Consider the following 14,434-nt stretch of genomic DNA (forward strand, 5'->3'; position numbering starts at 1 on the left):
CTTGAGGATTAGTTAGAATCTAAGTTAGAAGGGAGGGCAATTGGGTCATTTGGCTTAGGTAGTAGATAGACTTTGGCTAAGGAAAGTTTTGGTACGTTTTCTTATTTTGTATTATACAAGGGTTGTGTTTGGGAGCTCTAGAGAGAACCAGAAACCAAGAAGGAAGGACCTCTAATTTTGAGGGATTAAGTGGGGAAATCAAGCCAAGGAAGCTAGAGCTTGCTCTGCATATTTGAGGTAAGGATTTTAAGTGGTTATCTTGTGGAATTCAGCTAAGAATCTTATGGTTTGAGAGTTGAATTGTGTTTTGTCTTGTGGATTATTTGAGTGAAGTTCAGCTTGGGATTAGTGGATTTGAGCTAGGAATTAGATTGGGAAAGCAACTCAAGGTCGAATTTCTGCTTGAGGTAAGAGTTTCATGCATTTATGAGGTTTATACTCTGATATGGTTTAAGTTTTATAATGTTTTAAACCACTTTGTGATTCTAAGTTTGGAGGAGTGCTTGAGTGTGTTTATGGTGTTCATAAGTTTTCATATTGTCTATGTGAAGTTCTAGGTCAAATTGGGGACTTGGGTGTACTTGGGTATTGATTTGGAAGAGTTTTGGCTCGGGAAAAATGTTGGAAAAAAAACCCAGTTTTGTGGGTTGGCGTATGAGTGTCGTGGCCTTGTTCTTCCGTACCGCGACGCTAGGTTGAATTAGGAGATGGGGACCATTCTGGGCACCACGACCCCTATAGGGCTATGCGCGACACTAGGCTAATTTCAGGGAAGGGGAATTTGAGTTTTTAGGGTTTTGGTTGAGGGTGCTCGGGGGACGCTTTCGCTACCTTGTGTGGAGAAACGAGAGGTCCCGAGAGCACGGGATTGATTCCGGGGGATGGTTATGAATTGGTTAGTAATGAGAGTGCTATGAATGTGTTGTGCCTAGGTTTTCAGCAAGGCTCGGGTTAGAGGACGTTGCTCAGGATTTCGGTGCTCAAGATGCTCGGGACACAGGTAAGAAGACTTCTGTACCCGTAGAGCAGGGAGAGGCCCCATAGTTATGCTGTAGGGAACGATCCTATATGATTGTGTGCAAGGCATAGCCCATTGATTATGTTAATATGTGTTTAAGTATTTGTTTAATTATGCTATGTGTGCGTATATGTGAATGAACGGTATAGGGTCGGGAATGGCAAGGGCCGGGAATGGCGAAGGCTGAGAACGGCAAGGGCTGGGAATGGCGAAGGCTGAGAACGGCAAGGGGCCGGGAGCAGCGTTTAGCATGCGGAGTGCGAGTTTCCAGGGTGAGACCCTAAAGGATACCTAGGATATCCTCACAGTGCAGACTGCGAACCCAGGGCCTGGTAAAGCGCCTAGGACAGCATAGCCGTGTGTGTTTCGCCTGTTGGCGGTTTGACTATGTGTTAAGTGAAAGATATGCATATGTTATCTATTTGTGCGAGTTTTCTTGCTGGGCTTCGGCTCACGAGTGCTCTATGGTGCAGGTAAGGGCAAGGGGAAGGTCGACCAACCATGAGTACGGAGAGCGTGAAGCGGCGCGTACATGTTTGGCCTGCCTAGCTGCCATAGCCAGGGGTATTTTTGGGAGATGTATTGTACTAAATTATATTTTCTCATATGGTCGACTTTAATCATATTTTGGAGTTGTAAATATTTATAAACAGTATTTTGGGGATCTCGGATGTTGAACGCTTCATAATTGTCAATGAATGACTACATTTTCAAATTGTGTGATTTTAATACAGTTTAGTTACACTTTTGACCTAAATTTTTTATTAGTAAGTTAAATGCACATTTTAAACTCACTTAGAAACGGCTCTAAGGTAGTAGGGCGTTACAGAAATTGTGAGAGAAGAGCAATAATATTGTCTCGTGGACTAGGTAGATTTTAACCACTGAACCATGTAAAATTGTGTGTGCATGAAGGGATTCTTATAAGTTCATTAAGGTTTACAAATAAGCACTAATATCCTTATTATATTTCTAAATCTAATGTTGGCAAAGAACCTCGTCAACAGGGATCATTCAAGATCAGCTCAACTTGGGCCTCACAGCCAATGCAATTGCTTACCTTACACAACAAAAATCACAAGCCGGGATCATATTAGTTAATCATAAAACCCTAAAAAGTAAACAAGTTAGTGTTATGGTTTATACCCTGAAAGCATATGTAAATACATTTTATTCTGAAAGCTAATAAAAATGTGTTTTTCTTATAATTCAATATATGAATTATTGTTTGAATAATAAAATTCCATATTCATTTATGAGAGTGTGATCTTGTATGAGTGCAAGAGGATTAAGATCATAAATAATGAATAAAATAGTCAACAACATATTAAAGTAAGGAATCTTTAATAAATAGTTGGTAGTACAGTTCGTTAAACATTCTTTGAATGTATATGATTTGGATCCGGATTACTGATGTGGATAGACATCCAAATATAGAAACTTTATATAATTATATTATATATGACATAACTGATATGGATTAATTTCTTTATAAACATACTGTTTGACATATAGATTTAATTCACATGAACATGATGATCAAATGTAGATTAATCTGAATCCTAAGTAGTCATGAACTCCTATTCAGATCTATTGGGTCTTTTGATTCACTTGCCAAGGTTGATTTGTATATCATACTAATCACTTTTGTTTTGGAGATTCAATTACATGGATGACTGGGAACATGTTCTTAAAATATTTGGAATCCAAACTTTCCTAACAGATCAGTTATTTTTCCCTTAAGCTTTAATTATTGAACTGTATAGTTATTCAGCTCAAATATGTAATATGATTATAAATTAACTGTTCACTAGTGAGTTAATGGTACTTAAGGAACAAGAGGTAATTGGAAGGGTGAAATGGTAATTTGGACTAGTTCAAATTTACGAACCAATAATTTGAGGATAAAATTACATGAAGTGATTATATCAATAGACTACACGAGATAGTTATGTAAATATAACATTATAATTACTAAGAGTGTAATTCAATATTTATAGTGGAGTAATAGTGGAATCAATAAATAAGATTATTTAATTAAAGAGTTTAATTAATAATCTGGTTTAGTGGAGCTTAGAATTATAGGTCGATGGTCCCCAAGTCACCTCTATGCAACATAGTCTAGGGTGTGAATGTAAGTGACAAATTAAAAGGAAAAAAAGACTAATTTGCAAGGAAATTAATTTTCTAGGGAAAATATATAATTGTTGGATAATTATGTGTAGTCAATTAAATTAACTAATATATTTTGTTTAAAACTAGATATTAGTTAAACATAATATTCTTTGATTTTAAGTTAATTACTATTGAGAGTAAATAATATTAATTTATTATATGATAATCATTTATTTAGGTTTTATAAAAAAAAAAAGCTAACTTGAAATTAACTAATATTTAAGCATATTTGAAATAAGACATTATTTTAAATACATAGATAATTTATTTAAATAAAATAAATAAATGAGAAAAATGTGATATGGCATTTAAATGCCACATGCCCCAATCGTTGTGTTTGCACGGTGACTGGCGCTAGCCCAAGGGTGAGACCCATTTACATGACATAAATTGAGCAATTACTTATTTATGTTATTATTTGATTATTTAGTTAATGTTTTAATTTGATTCAAATATTATTTAAAAAAATACCACTAAGACCTAGACTAGATACATATAATTTTCTAGGTTATCTATGACACAAGTTTTCAGAAACCTCAAAAGCACTTAGAGAGAAAAATATTAACCTTCTCTAATTCTCTCAAATGTTTTCCTTTTTCCAAATCACCAGATCTCATGTCTTGAGTACATCTAGAGAAAAAAAAATTGTCCTTTATTGTTCTACATGCCCACACATGATCGTTATTTATTATTAAAAGATACCTGTTATTGTAAAATTTCTAAGATTTAGTGTAAGATTTGGTAATTTTTATTTGGGTATTACATAGTTTCTCATATATTTTTTTATGATTTTATATTTTTGAGATGGGTATTGCATAATTTTCAAAATTTGCCTTGTGATTTTATATTTGTGCTAGAAGAAGCTTGAAAAAAAGAAGTATGAAAACAAATTATAAAAAAATATACTTTTTTGTGTTTATGTTTGTTGACTCAATTTTTCGTCAACTTAATTAATGAATAAATTCGAAAAAAAATGAATATAAAATGAAAGACATGGATTTTTAAGTGGTTCAGGTGAACAAGTTCACCTTACGTCCACTGTATTTGTATTAGGAAGAGGAACTTGCAAAGATCAAGTTTATTTGAAATATGGATAGTCTTGTACCCCAAAATAAATACGAACTCAATTACTCAACACATGGTACAGCTAGCAGAAAAGTGTATGAAGAAAGCGTACATATAGAATATCTAGCTAAGTCTGGAGTGAGCTCCTCAAGCGAAACTTGACAACTTACGACAACTAGATAGTCTCCAGATCGCCTCATACGCTAACATCTTAGTTCGAGATGTGTGATGGCTAGATCACCTTCTAGAAACTTTGAACTTGACCCATGTCAGGTTAGGTTAGTTCTTCGACATCCAGCTTGAAGGAAGTGTTCAGCTCATGAAAGTTTGGTCATGATGCACAATGAAGGATCCCAAAATACTCGGAGAATCCTTATACACTTAATGCCCAGATTTTATCACAAATTTATTACCCAAGATAATGAATGTTATCCGAATTTATGTATGCGGTTACCCAAACTTGTTCAGGAAAACCCTCTATAAATACCAGGGAAATGAAAAGAAGAAGGGACCAATTCATGATATACAGAAACACTACAAAAGTTGTAAGAAACAATTTCAGCCAGAGCCCAAAGAGATTAATAAGATTGTCTCGTGGACTAGGTGGATTTTAACCACAAAGCCGTGTAAAAGTGTGAGTGCTTGTGATATCTTTCATTTGTTTAATCACGATTTAATAAAAAAGCCCAATATCTCTATTGTTGGATTTATTAATCCATTGTTGGTGAAAAATCGCGTCAATAGATTGGTGCTTTCATTGAGTGCTTATTAGTGCTTAATCTATCATGGTGGTCACTCGGTCTATGCATGACAACAAGATGTAACAACCTGGCAATCGGGAGGTTCATCGTGCGACCGTCCCAGCTGAAGAAGGCCCAGTTGCTCAACACCCTCCTGGAAAGCAACATTAGGGCCAAAATGATACTGGGAGCTTAGCGACACTGCCACAAAATCCTAATTCGAGGTATCTGACAGCCATCGAGATTTAAATTTCCCAGTTAAGGAGCCATCTCGCTAAGGCTAACAAGCAGATTGAGGAGATCTTGGTTGGATTGCCCCCTTCTACAACCAATGTTAATATTGGAAGGAGGCAAAGTGGGTCCCATAGGTCCCACAAGAATAACCAGTCCATTCTTAGTCACTCTGTCAGAACTACAACTCCAAGCTCCATACCTTCAGGGCAAAATCAGCGAAATAGTAAACCTGCGATCCCGAGCTCCATGGCTTCTGAACAGATTCTATGGAATGCTCCAAATGACTCAACAGGGTGAGCTGGGTCCGATTTGAGGAGGCGAACCACCCAAGAAAATCCATCTGTGCCATGGTCAGAGTATCCAGAACAAAGACATGGACCAGCCCTACCTCCAACTTAGGAGATTGGGGTAGATCAGGGATGAGCTAACCCAACACGTCCCGATCTCATGGTAATAATCCAGGTCCACGATACCAGTCACGAGATGTAAGCTTTGATAATGGAAGTTGGTGGATGGAGAGCCAGCGTGGAGGTAGTCTTGAGAGTGATTTGAGGAATCACTTCAACTTCGCACAAAGTCTTCATTCCGGTCATCCCAATCTGCGTGATCTTTTGAATTCACAAAGAAGATATCCAGTTCTCCATGATTATTTGAGTTATACTAAGCACAGGGAAGATTCTTCTATCGTACTCGACAATGGGAATGTCCCACCTAACAGAGCTCAAGCTTGGAGGGGAAACAACCCATCTAACGTGTACAATAGGACAGGGGCTAATGATCAACTACCAAATAACCCTCGAGCGACTGGCCTTAATGGAAGAACATATGAAGAGACTCCTATCTTGAAAAGGAGTCGATGATTTTGATTCCAATGAGGAGTCCAACCACCTTGAGTTGTTCAATATGTTAATGCTGGTTCACAATGCCGGGTTCGACTTAAGATGTATCTTGTTCCCTGCAACTCTTACCAAACCTGCCAGATTGTGGTTCAACAAGTACAAAAAATATTCAATCACCTCATGGAAGAAATTTTCTTCTAAATTTAAGAGACAATTCCACACCTTCGAAGGAAACTCGCGTTGAGGCTGATTCGCTGACTAACATAAAATAGCAACCTAGTGAGTCCCTAAAAGCATATCTGAACTGACTCACCAATAGAGCAACACGAGCAAGGGATGTTGATGATAGCTCCATGCTCATGGCAATGACGTCAGGGATCACGGTAGGAGGTGAGTTACAGTAAGAACTCCAACAAAAAGGAGTAAAGAGTGTAGATGAATTCTTTGCTGGGGCTCAGGAATGGATAGATCTGGAGGAGGCATGATCTGTTTTCGCAAGAACCAACCAGACCCCTGCTCTGCGCGCTAGAGCAGTGGTGGATGTTATAGCTATGGCTCAACCAGCTACCCATAATAACCAAGCAGGGAACAATAAGGAAAAGGGGACTGGTGAGGACGACCAGAATGGAACCAAAAAGAACAAGCCTGGAGAAAAGTTCAAGCCCATCTACACAACCTACACCGACTTGACCGATACATGAGAGCATATTTTCCTGGCAAACTCTAATCGCCTTCCATGGAAGAAGCTGGAGCCTTTGAGGCACCAAAGGGTGAAGAGAGACCCCGCTAAGTTCTACCGATATCACAATGACATCGACCATAATACTGATGATTTCAGTGAGCTACAAGACGAGATTGAGACTCTGATTAGGACTGAACCGTTAGCCTAGTATGCCCGAAAAAGATTAGTTCCCAATTAGTCAACTAGGCAAAATACTCATGTAGTTCCAGAAAATCCGATCGGTCAACCCCGGACCCAAACAGACCAGGGGAACCAAATTGCCTCCCCTCCAATTGTAGGAGGGGATATAGCCACTATCGTCGGAGGATCTCATTTGGCAGGCACGAGTAATGGGGAACAAAAAGGTACATACAAGAGCTAAAAACCCACAATGGTACTGAATATATTTCGGAGCAAAGGTTATCAAAACAATAGCAATTAGAGAAACAACCAATCATTTTTACGAAAGAGGACACTAGCCACGTCTAGTTACCGCATAATGATTCACTACTGATAACTATTCAGCTCACCAATCGAAGAGTACAGAGGATATTTTTTGATAATGGGAGCTCGGTAAATGCGCTATTCAGGTTCACCCTAGAAAAGATGGGGTTGTCCGTAACCGATCTTAAGGCGACCTTGATAACCCAATATGGATTTTCAGGAGAAGGAACCACCACAATATGGACGATTGGACTTGTACTTACACTAGGGAATGATACACAAACTATTTAAAAAATACTCGAGTTCGTCGTAATCGATTCTCCATCCTATACAATGAAATTTTGGGACGTCCCGAGCAGATGTCTTTAGAGGCTATCTCCTCGATCCGACATCTAGCGATGAAGTTCCCCTCGACCTCAGGTATATGTACTGTAAGTGGAGATCAACTCACTGCCAGGGAATGCTATAGCATTGCCATGATGGGAAAATCACAACTTGGGCAGCAAGCAATGGTCATTATTGAAGGATGCGAGGAGCCTCGGGAAATGGAAATTGTCTGTGGGGTGGAAGAACCTTAGGAAGGAGGTAACGAGGTCACCCACGAAGACGACATTGATCCAAGATTGGGTGAAGATAGGTGTGAGCTACATGCATTGGAATAGCTCGAGGAAATCAGTATCGACCCAGAAGTACCTTCAAAGGTAATACAAGTTAGAAAAAATCTTGGAATTGAAAGGAAGAAGGAACTGGTCGAGTTTTTGAGAAATAACATGGACGTCTGTGCTTGGTCACATGAAGATATGGTGGGAATTAGTCTGAATGAAATAATGCATACCCTAAATATGGGCAGGACTGTGCTTGCAAAGGTACATAAATAAAGACTTTAAGGATGACTTTGTGGCTGAATGCACAAGTTTTTAAGATGAGCCAATGAGAGAACCAATGCAAGAGTTGTGGATACTCTTTGTTGATGGATCATGTAACAAAAAAATATCTGGAGCTTGGATAATTTTGATCTCACCTAAGGGACATCGATTCCATACAACCCTAAGGTTCAGGTTTGAAGCATCCAAAAATGAAGTAGAATACAAAGCTCTATTGGTAGGATTACGAATGGCCAAGGAATTGAAAACAATGGCGATTTAGTGTAATAGTGATTCTCATCTCGTGGTTAATTATATAATTGGAGAATATAAAGCTTGAGGTGTTAAAACGGCAGCTTATCTAGCTAAGATTAAAGATTAGTTGTCTGAGTTCGAGTTATGTTCCATTGAGCAGGTACCCCAAGAGCAGAACTCCAATGCTTATGCCTTAGCTTGACTCGCCATCACAAAAGAAGCGGATGCAATAAACGTGGTCCCATTATATTTCTTACAACCAAGAATAATGGAAGAACTGGTTGAGGTTGGAGTGATTGACACAAAACTGACTTGTATAACCCCCATAGTGGAATACCTCACAACCGGTGAACTACCAAATGACTGAAAGGACGCAAGACAGTGGTTATATCAACTCCCATGATATATTATGGTTGAGGGAATTCTATACTAACAAGGGCATTCGCTACCCTTCCTGCAGTGTGTTCTGCCCAAAGAAGCACAAACCACCCTACGAGAGATACATGAACGATTGTGCGGAGACCACGCTGGGGGGAATAACCTGGATCTAAAGATACTGAGTCAGGGCTATTTTTCCCCTACGCTAAAAAAGGATTCGGCCTCCCACACACAGAAATGTGTAAGTTCCAATGCTTTGCCACAGTCGCTCGAGCATAACTGTAACGACCCAAATTTGCTAATAAGGCTTAGGGCCTTGATTAGCGTGCCTGGAGGGAAATATGTGAATTATTGTTATAATATGTGAATTTGTGTGAATACGTGATTAGTAATGCATGTTTAGGTGAATTAAATATGTATGTGGGCTCCGTCTGGTTATTAGGGGCATGATTGTAATTTTAGCCTGTTGAGGGTATAAATATGATAATTGTGATATATCCGTGTTGCACGATCTGAGACAGTCCTAGGGAGCGGTTAGCTAGAAAGTCACAACGGGGTCAAAAATCCAACTCGGGGCGAGTCGAGGGGTAATTCGGGTGTTAGTCATTTTATGGGGTTATCGGGTTATGGAAATAAATATTCGGAGATATATTTGAGGTTAGAATGCCTAGGAGGGAATATTGGGGAAGATTTACCATTTTGCCCTCGGGGACGTTTTTGGTACCCCGAGCCTTGAGGTAACCTTAGAAATTAAGTTTAATAAAACAAAACATAAGAAGTTTTCAGAACCTTCTGAACCAACCCAAAAATCCTCTTCCTTTTCTCTTGTTTTCTCTTAACTTTACCAAGGGGGAACTTTGAGGAATTTGAGCTAAGAAGTTCAGAATTTAAGGTTGGAGCTTTGAGGAAGTGAAGCTTGGATCTTAGGAGATTAACTTAGAGGTTCAACTAAGCAAAGGTAAGTTCTTAACCTGATGAATTATGTTGAGTTTCTGCTGATAATTCAGAGTATGCATGTGAGCTAAATTGAGATTTGTTCATGATTGTTTGGTTGCGTTTTGGGGTTAGTTTCTGTTAAGTTTTGATGCTGAGGCTGTGTTAGAAATTCTGTGATGAATGTTTGGATTGTTAGGTTGACTTTTATGGGTAATTGGTTTGGATTTAGAGGAGAAAATGAAGGATTTTTCTGGGTTCGAGGGGTTGGGCCACGTCATTGTTCTTGCTGAGCCGCGGCCCCTTAGAACTTGGGGCGTCTGGAAATGGAGGTACACCGCAGCGCGTGTAGGATATTTTGAGGCAGGGCCTCGGGTTGAGCTGGGGGCTGCGGCATGAGTCCCTAGGGCCGCGGCGCTTAGTGCATTTTTGGGTTTTTAAGAGGTTTTAGGCTCGAGAATTCAATAGTTAAGGCTTGGGATGGATTTTATCACCTGGATTGATATAATTCAATGTCCTGGAGATTAGAATTATGGTTCGAAGTTATTTAATGGATTAGAGCTTGATGGATGAATATTGTTAATGCATTGTGACTAGGATTTCAGCGAGGCTCGGGCTAGGGGACTGTGCTCGAGACATCGGTTCTTGGAAGGCTCGGGACACAGGTAAGAAAACCGCTGCTCCCGTAGAGATTATGTTGCAGGTCGTAGCCCTTTGATTGAGTTTATTCATGTTAAGTATTTGCTATGTGTGCATCTATGTGAATGAACGGCGAGGGCCGGGAACGACGATGGCCGAGAGCGCAAAAAGGGGCCGAGAGCAGCGTTTAGCACGCAGAGTGCAAGTTGCTAGGGTGAGACCCTAAACGATACCTGGGATATCCTTACGGTGTGGACCGCGAACCCAGGGCCTGGTAAAAGACCTGGGACGGCATGGCCGTATGTGTATTGCCTGTTGATGGCTTGTTTAAATGCTAAGTGTTGATATGCATATATTATCTGCTTGTGAGGGTTTTCTTGCTGGGCTTCGGCTCACGGGTGCTCTATGGTGCAGGTAAAGGCAAGGGGAAAGTCGATCAACCTTGAGTATGGTGAACGTGATGGGCGGCGCGTACATGGCTGGTTTGCTTGGCTGCCATATCGAGGGGTATTTTTGGGAGATGATTGTACTAAACATGAATTTTGTCGTTTAGTCGACTCTGGTTATATTTTGAGTTGTAAATATTTCTAAACAATGTTTTTGGGATCCCAAATGTTAAACGCTTTATAATTTTCAAAGAAAGGTTTATTTTCAAATTTATGACTCTGATTATGATTTAATTACACTTTTTTCCTAAAACCTCGATTAGCGAGTTAATTGCACATTTTAAACTCACTTAGTAACGGCTCAAAGCCAGTAGGGCGTTACAATAACCCATGGAGCTAACCATGATTTCATCACCCTGGCCATTTGCAATATGGGGGATTGACCTGATTGGTTCATTACCAACAGGAAAAGGAGGAGTTCTCTATGAAATTGTCGCCATCTACTACTTTACGAAGTGGGTCGAGGCTGAGCCTCTGGTGACCATAACCTTCAAGAGAGTCCTAGATTGCGTCCTGAAGAACATCATATGTAGTTTTGTGCTCTCAAAGAAGATCGTGTCAGATATCAAAACACTGTTCGATAATGATTTTTTCACAAACTTTTGTGAGAATTACAACATAACCAAGAGTTTCTCTTTAGTGGCGTATGTGCAAGCTAATGGGTAGGTCGAGGAAGTAAATAAAACTCTGAAGGCGAGCTTAAAAACATGACTAGATGAAGCCAAGGGATTATGGCCCGAGCATCTTCCGCAAGTACTTTGGGCCAATAGGATCTCACATCGCACCTCCATGGGGAACACTCCATTCACTTTAACCTTTGGAAGTGAGGCTATGCTCCCAATTGAAGCGCTAGTGACAACACGTAGACTGAAAACCTTCGTTCAAGATCGAAACCACGAATTTCTCAACGCATCCCTGGATCTAATCGAAGAAAAGCAGAAATAGTCATAATTACAGCTCCCCCATTATCAACAGAGAATTACGTGTTACTTTAACACGAAGGTAAAAGGACACAGACTCGAGCTGGGTGATTTGGTCCTTCGAATAGTGTTTTTGACGTGTAAGGATCCTAATGATGGTGTATTGGGACCGAACTGGGAAGGACCATACCAGATCGTGGAAATTTTACGTCAAGGAACATTCAAACTAGCTCGGTTAAGTGGAGAGTTGGTACTACAGACCTGGAATGTTTTGTCAATTTTTTATGTTTTCAGTATTTTTTCGTGTAAGGCTTATTTATAAAAGGTAGTTTATTTAAATGACACGGGATCGTTGCATATTTATCTTATTCTCGCGATGTATCACGTACTCATTTGGTAAAAGCGACGTAGAATATCCATAAATTCTGATCGCTTGGGGGGCATATAATCCTCGATGAGTCTTTTAAAATATTTAGTATGATTGAATAAAATTTGATACTTAGAATTCAGAAAATTGATTATTCAACGACTTTTTATAGCTAGCTCGAATTTTCAATGATATTCCAAATACGAACTAGCTGATTCCTAATAGGTATAATGCTATGAGGCGGACAAACTCCTGGATATAACAGGTCTGAGACCTGATTCCTAACAGGTATAACACTATTAGGCAGACAAATTCATGGGTATAACCAGGATATCGACCAGAATTAATCAGTCAAGCCATCAGAAATCTATCTAGATCTAAAGATAATCCCTATAATTTCGAGTGTGCAAGGACTTGAAATTCATAAGCATAGCAAGATAATAGACTATGGGGAAAAAAAAGATCATAAAGTAATGAAAATGTACTAAACAGGTATATGAATATCACGAGGAGAAATAACCTCGAACTAAGCCTGAAGGCGTTTGTTTCAACTTGTGAAAGTATAGTTACAAGGGATATAAAAAACTGAAAAAAAAAGAGATGAGGGCTCCCAAAACGTCACTGACCTCTGACAACTTTCCCTTGTGATGTCACCTTATCATCACCCCCCTCAGTAGCTCCAGAACAATCTGAGGTCTCGAAGGGTTCTTGCAAGAGTTGGCTTTGGAACTTTGCAAGATAACGTTCCCGAGGCACCACATCTCGAAAGAAGAAATCCCTTTCCTTGTTGTATGCCCAGCACCGGTAAAGCATCTCCTCTAGGGCGTTTATTGCTTCAAAAACATCCACCTTCGCCTTCTCAGCATCTTACTTCGCCTTTTCGGCATCTTCCTTTGCCTTTTCAACATCCTCCTTGGCTTTGTCCTCGATCTCGGACAACTTATTTTTTAGAACATTGACTTCCTCAAGTATCTTGTTGAGATTGTCGACCACGACCTGTAGCTGGTCTTGTCACTAACTCACCTCAATAACCTGGTCCATGGCTATTCGATCATTGTCTTAGGATGCAGCCAGGGCGGCCTTGAGCTCATCTCTTTGATCTTGAAGTCGGGAAATGCCACAAATCTGACCTAAACAAGAATGCAAAAGAAAAATACATGATAGGATTAGCTCGTGAATGTAAAAACAAAAAGGGAAATTGTAACGCCCTTGATAATCGAGACCGTTACACTGTGTGTTTATAAAGGTGCAAGACTTGCTAATCAAGTCATTTAGTTAAAAATGTGATACTAAAACCAGAATTGAACTATGGTTAAAATATTTTGGTTATAAAAGACAAAATTCATTTAAATAAACGTTTGATACATGGGATTCCAAAAACAGGGTTTAAAGGACAGTTTACAAAATTTCAAAGTTCATGTATAACCACAAGCCACTCTAATGGAAAAATAGGCACTTTACGTTCTCCTGTCCCTGTACCATCCCTCAGCCGTGGTGGCCAAGCAGTTGACTATGTACATTCTGCCCCAGAGCTCTCCAACTCTGGAATGGTCCACCTTGCCCTTGCCTTTACCTCCACCACGTAGCACCCGTGAGCCAAGACCCAGCAAGAAAACCATAAAGCAGAGCATAAACAATACAGACAATCAAATAATACATAAAGCAATTAACCAGGTATTCAGTATGCCATAACAATCATCTACTAAAAGAGGTCGAACACTTATTCACAAGCCATTCATCTCAACATTAAACAAGTTATAATCAACAAACAACAATAACAACATATCAATATTCATCATACAATACTCAAGGTCAACACCCTTAGGCTGCACCCTCTATTTAATCCACTGTTCTAGCTCACTTAGGCCGAGCCCAGTGCTTTACCCACTGACTCCGGCCCGCTTAACCCGGGCACAGTGATTATTTAGCTCTCCTCAGCTACCAATGGTCGTGCCGCGTCCTGCGCGCAAATATTAGTTCCGACACTCTTAGGCCATTTATTTCATGCTCACATGGCATATTATGATCACACAACATATGCATTCAATTTCAGGGAATCTCAGTCCCACACAATCACATAAGGGTGCAATTTTCTTACCTTTACTTCTGAGTGCTTTAGTTAATAGAGATGACCCTCGAGCACGATCTGGTTCTGAGCCCTAGCGTACACCTAGTCTCAATCTATAAAATGGTACTTCGGTAATTTTGAATTCTAAAGGACAATGTTGGGACCAAACTCACGCTCTCAGGACCTCTAATTCCACCAAATGAAGTGGTGAAATTGTCCCCCGAGCCCCCAAGCTAAAACCCTAAAAATTACCCAAAAATCAAGTTCTGGGGGCAGGGTAGCGCTACAACGCTACAAAAGGGTGCAACAACGCTGTAGTTAGAAACCCA

The sequence above is a fragment of the Humulus lupulus genome, chromosome X (genome assembly GCF_963169125.1).
Source record: "Humulus lupulus chromosome X, drHumLupu1.1, whole genome shotgun sequence".
Lineage (NCBI taxonomy): Eukaryota > Viridiplantae > Streptophyta > Magnoliopsida > Rosales > Cannabaceae > Humulus > Humulus lupulus.